This window comes from Tupaia chinensis, unplaced genomic scaffold (genome assembly GCF_000334495.1).
Source record: "Tupaia chinensis unplaced genomic scaffold, TupChi_1.0 Scaffold147351_1, whole genome shotgun sequence".
Taxonomy (NCBI): Eukaryota; Metazoa; Chordata; class Mammalia; order Scandentia; family Tupaiidae; genus Tupaia; species Tupaia belangeri.
The window spans coordinates 843,783-849,641 of NW_006207202.1; the positions used below are offsets into that span (position 1 = coordinate 843,783).

A 5,859-nucleotide genomic window follows, 5' to 3' on the forward strand; every position below is an offset into this window, starting at 1 on the left:
CTTGCCCTTTGTCTCTCCCCAGAGAGCACAAGCACCCTATAGCAAAACAAAAACAAGAAAGTGTATCTTAGTTATTGTTCTTATGTCACTTGAAAAACACCTTTCTTTCTTTTTATTATTTTATTTAACTTTATTTATTTTAATTTGACCAAGGAGGGACAGAGTGAGAGAGAGAGAGAGAGAGAGAAAGCAAGCCTCCAGGCCTAGTACTCAAACCGTAGTTGGCCATGTGGGAGTCCAGCGCCCTCAACCACCACGCCACCTGCTGGCCCCACTTGAAAAAACACCTTTCTCATTCTAACTTTATGGTTGCCTTTGACTTCCTTGCCTAGAGGGACCACACATTATTTATCTGGGTGCACATGTAGCTCGTTTCCAGCCTTTGGCAATTATGTTCAATGTTGTAATACATGACCTCGTCCACATGCCACTTTGCATGTGTGCTGGGGAGCCTGCGGAGAAAGCCCCACAAGGGGAACAGCTGGGCTAGTCGGGTCTGCGTGCAGGGGCGAAGGGATGGAAAGGTCAGGCTGCCCTCCCTGGAGAGGGCACCAGGCTCACTCCCACCAGTCTGTCTGCTCTGCCTGTTCCCCCTGGTTTTGCCGGAACAGTGTGTTATCAAACTCTGTGAGCTTTGCCAATCTGATATTTGAATAATGACATGTCGGTGTGGTTAGACATTTTAAAACAGCAATTATATTGGTGGCTGTTTACGGAGCAGGAAGGCCCCGTGCCAAACACACGTTACACGTGACGTGATGCTCATTTCTCACGAGGAATGGCTGCAAGCAGATAGCAGTTGCTCCATTGGATATAAGAGAAAACTGAGGCCCGGAAAGTTTAGCCACTTCCCTAAGTTCCCATAGCCTCGCAGAGCAGAGTAGGGATTTGAGCCCAGATCACTTGACTTCGGCATATGCTCCTTCCTCATTCCAAGCTGCTGAAGAGACCCCAGGCCTGGGACTGGCATGGGGTATGGTGGTTAAGGCACTGGAGTCTTACCTGGCTGACCACAGTTCGAGTCCCATACCTGGTGGCTTACTTTCTTACTTTCACTCTCTGTCTTGCTCTGGTCAAATTTTTAAAATAAGAATAATGAATAAAATAAAATAATTATTTTAAAAATGTATATATACTCCAGACCTAAGGATCACTCTCCCACAGTCCCCCGGCCCAAGCTCTGGGCCCACTAGGGATATTGTTCCTTAGGGTGGGGTGTTGGATATAGACCTGATCCCCCACAGCCTTCTCCGAGAAAGACCCCCAGGGACCTGCCTCTGCCCTCCCAAAGCATGGGAGGGCCCCCACCCTAGTCCTGAGGTCTGGGCAGGTGAGCATCCCTGGAGGGCAAAGCTAACCCCGCCTCCCTTGGTACTCATAGGATTCGACCTCCACAGATGCTTCCCTGGGCCTCTCTTCCTTTCTGCCCTTCCCAGGCAACCCCCAGACCCCGTGGCCACCCCTGTGGCCTGTCCATGTTCTGCACTGGTCCCTCGGCTCGGCACCTCTACTCTCTGAGTCCATGCCCAGGCCTCTTTGGCATAACTAACACCCAGCTGGTGAGCGTTTCTGGCTTCTCTCCGGGCTGCCTAAGCTTCAGGAGTCCTCCTTGCTGACCCTGGGCAGGTCTTTGGGCCTCTGACAAACTGTCAAGTGCCTCCCAAACCTACCAGTTCTTCCAGGCTGGCCTATACCCCAAAGAAGCCTGAGGAGACTCCAGCTGCCAGGAAGGCTGGTCGCCATTGTACCACCAGACAGGAGGCTCTGAGATAGTGACAGTGAGGATATTACTACTACTAAGATTTTTTTCCCCTGCTTTCCTCCCCCTAGGCCCCAATGGCCCTGCAATGATTCCGAACTTTGACCCCTGCCCATCCAGCACGGGTGGAGCAGGAGGCTCTGTCAACAGCAGGACAACCTCGTTAACCGAATGTCAACAGGATTAAAGGCTCTGATGGTCTAGGAGACAAGTGTGATGAGACATGACATGATGGCATGGAAGCCTTCCTGAGGCAGTGGCTTGTGTGTGTGTGTGTGTGTGTGTGTGTGTGTGTACGCATGTGAGAGAGAGAGACAGAGAGATACACACAGAGACATGCAGAGAGCAGAGATGGGACAGTGAGTGAGTTTGTGAACGCGTGAGAAAAATGAAGATTGAGCACCAAGAAGCGGTGTACCTTGGGAAGCCGTCTGAGAAAGCTGTGGACGGCGTCCCCAGGGACTCAGAATGGCAGGTTTGTCACTCAGGCAAGATGAGCTGTATCAAGCACCCACTGGATGTCAAGCTCTGCAGTTGCCAGGGGCAGGCAGGTGGGAGCTCAGAGAGCAAAGGGAGAAGGTCGACTTTGTCCTGGAGCTTCCGGACACATGGAGAAAGGGGCACGGCTGACATAACAAGATCTCTGGCCAATGCCCTTGGGGATGCTGCAGAGAGGCTGGGTGACTCTGCAAGCCAGGTGCAGATGCGGCCTGCACAGGCACACATGGAGGAGGCATGTGACCTGGGAGCCTGGTGTGAGGCCCGGGGGAGGATATCTTTGCAGGTCTGCCAGGCTAAGCAAATTTGCAGGAAGGTGCCAGAAGCAGAGGGTGCTGAGTACTCCTGCGGGGAGGGAGATGCTGGAGTCCTGGGTTCAAGTCTCAGCTCTGCCATTTTCTGGGTGTGTGATCTTACTAGGGGATTTTCTTCTCCGAACCTCCGTCTCTCCTCCTAGAATAGCAGGATGATAATAGCAGGGTTGCTAGGAAGTTTACAGGAAAGCCCTCGGCACACAGTAGGGCTCTGTGACTGCCTTCCCCTTCCCCTTATCCCAAGTTCCTGGGAAGATCAATAGAATCTCCTTGAATGGAACTGGCCCTGGAAAGAAACTGGGTGAAGCCAGATGAATGGGAAAGAGGATCGGTTGATATCTGATGTTCTTCCAATATCTGGCCCCGGGATTTTTCAGTCCAGAGCCAGGGGAGTTGTGGGTGGGAATCCCAGGCAGTCAGCCCAGACTAGCGGGACGAACACCACCCATCCGGCCAGAGAACAGTCGCCCAGCCCCACTGAGGCCCCGCCTCGTGCACACCCCAGGGTCCTCCTTGGAGTGGTGCCCCAGCAACAGGGAGTCCCAGGGCTACTGGTTTCAGCCAGGGCCAGAAGAGCGGCTGTGCCCTTGCTGCCCAGGCTGCTGGCTGGCACAGACAAGCAGGCAGGCTGGCCAGCGGGCACTCCCGCAGTGTAAATTCCACATTTGCATCCTGGATATTCCCAGCCCCAAGGGCCGCTGACCTTTACAGCCGCTGCCTCGGTCCCTCTTCCCCTTCCAGGCCTCTAGGCTCAGCCAGGCTGACCACTGGATGCTGGAGCCTTTATAAACAGGAGGGCCAGGGGGGCCAGAGGCTGGAGGACAGGAGCCCCAGGAAATGGGCCCTGCAGACCCCAACTTATTCTCCCCTCTCTCCCCAGCCAAAAGGAGCCTTTGTCCCCGATCCAGCATCAGCTCCCTCCCCAGCCAGGATTCCCTCCGCCCCCCACTACGAGTCACTGCCTGCTTGGGTCCCAAGATTAGCAGTGTCACCGAGACATCAGTCGCCCCCAGCTGCCTGTGACATCTCCCTGGGGATTGCCCCGTCTGTGCTGAGTGGCAGTATCGCTGAGCACACTGTCAGTTTTTCTGGGCTCAGCATTCAGGCCTGTGCTTCCAGGGTGTGGAACCCCCTCCCAGCCCACCTCACCCCCACCTTGCCCCCCGAGGACTCCTGTCACAGGTACCCTGGTCAGCCTGCTGGCTGGACAACTTCCCTCAGATGCATCTAAATTAAAATCCATCTACTGGCGTCCAGGAGAGCAGGCTCTGACCTTGGCCTCAGGAACAGAGATGTGTCTAGAAGAATCACAACTGGGAGCATCTGTTTATTAGTATTTATTGTTCGTCCCCAGAGATCTCCTGGGTCAGGTGCTGGGGATGTTTCAATGAGTGTTATGGGTTGAACTCTGTCCCCCCACCCCCACCACCACCAAGGATATGTTGAAGCCTTTATTCGCAGCACCTCAGACCATGACCTTGTTTAGAAATAGGATCATTGCTGGGACCAGCAGATGGCATAATGGTTACATTGCTGGACTTGCACGTAGTCAACGGTGGTTTGAGTCCTAGACCCGGTGGCTTAAACTCATACCGGATATGTGTGTGTGTGTGTGTGTGTGTGTGTGTGTGTGTGCGCGCGTGTGCTCAAGATCCTGAGAGGAGAATGGAGGAGAAAGGATTATGGTGTGGCCAACCCCCCCATGTGTGGAGGTGATTATTCATTATCCGTCTCTCTCTGGTGAGTGTACCTGCCCTATAGCAAAAATCTCTCTTAAAAATAAAAAATAAGATCATTGCAGTTGTAATCAAGGTAAAATGAGATTATAGGCCTCAGACGTGGGACAGCAGCAAAACTGGATATCCTGCAAGGTTGACTCACTTGGGAAGGTTCCAGGTTCATGTCTGGAGAACTCCCTGAGGATGCCCAGCACATGTGTGTCATGGCCTGGGGTTGGCTGGGCTAGGGGTGGACTGTGGCATGGAGATTCTTGGGGGTACTGTCTTCTCTCTCTCTTTCTCTCTCTCTCTCATGCATGTGGAAGTCATAGTAAATAACACATTAATAACATGAGATTATACTGATGTAGGGTGGCCCTGAATCCTTAGTGTCCCTGTGAGAAGAGCAATGGCTTGGTGAAAACACAGAGAAGAGAAACCGTGTGAGGGCAGAGGTGGCGATCGGAGCGAGCACCAGTGGAGCTGAGGGACACCACGGGTTGCTGGCAGCCGCCAGATGCTAGGATGGGACAAGGAAGAACTTCCCCTGTGGGATTTTGGTGGGAGCATGACTCCGCCGGCATCTGACTTCACATTTCTGACCTCCAAAACTGAGAGATAATCAGACCTGCTGGTTTTAGGGTGCTCAGTGCACGGGCCTCTGTCAGGGCAGCCTGAGGACACCGAGACGGTGAGGGACCCGGTCCAGCCTGCTGCAGTGAGCGAGGTAGCAAGGGATGGACATGCACTAAGCAAGTCACAGGTAAATGTATAATAGCAGATATACATATACATGACACGTGCCATACACATGTGTGTCAAATACATGACACTTGTCATGGTAGCTGATCTTTATGGGGTGTTCACTACCTACCTGGCACTGTTACAAGGATAAACATACATGTGTGTGTATGTATGCGTACATATATACTCATGTATGTGCGTATATACACAATATGTGTATATATTATAAGTTGTAGTATATAATATATAATATAGTATGTGTATGTATGTATATATACATGTATGTGCGTATATATACAATATGTGTATATATTATATGTTGTAGCATATATTATATAGTATGTGTGTGTATATACACACATGTATGCGTGTATATACAATGTGTGTATATATTATATGTTATAGTATATATTATATATAGTGTGTGTATGTGTGTATATATACATATGTGAATATATTAATGTTATAATATATAATATATTACATACAATATGTGTGTATATATATATAAAATCTCTATTAAGCCCCACCCTAAATTAGGAATTGCTCTCCTCTCACAAGGTTCATTTTATAGATGTAGAAACTGAGGGACAGAAAGGTCGAATACCTTGCCTGAGGTCACACACTGGTTTCCATCCTGATGGTGGAAACCCCTCCCAGCCCACCCCACCTATACCCAGCCCCCAGAGGACTCTTGTCACAGGGAGGCGGAGAATGGAGGAGAAAGGATTATGGTGTGGCCAACCCCCCCATGTGTGGAGGTGATTATTCATTATCCGTCTCTCTCTGGTGAGTGTACCTGCCCTATAGCAAAAATCTCTCTTAA

The 5,859-nt window shown here is 50.9% G+C and overlaps 1 long non-coding RNA gene across 1 annotated transcript in view; it reads left to right on the forward strand.

Moving 5' to 3' along the window:
* LOC102498646 (uncharacterized) overlaps positions 1–1,909 on the forward strand; it is a 3,116-nt gene extending 1,207 nt beyond the window's left edge. The window contains exon 3 of the long non-coding RNA XR_337566.1: positions 1,831–1,909. This is a non-coding gene — a long non-coding RNA (uncharacterized LOC102498646). The remainder of the gene's footprint in view (positions 1–1,830) is intronic.
* The last annotated feature ends 3,950 nt before the right edge of the window (positions 1,910–5,859 follow it).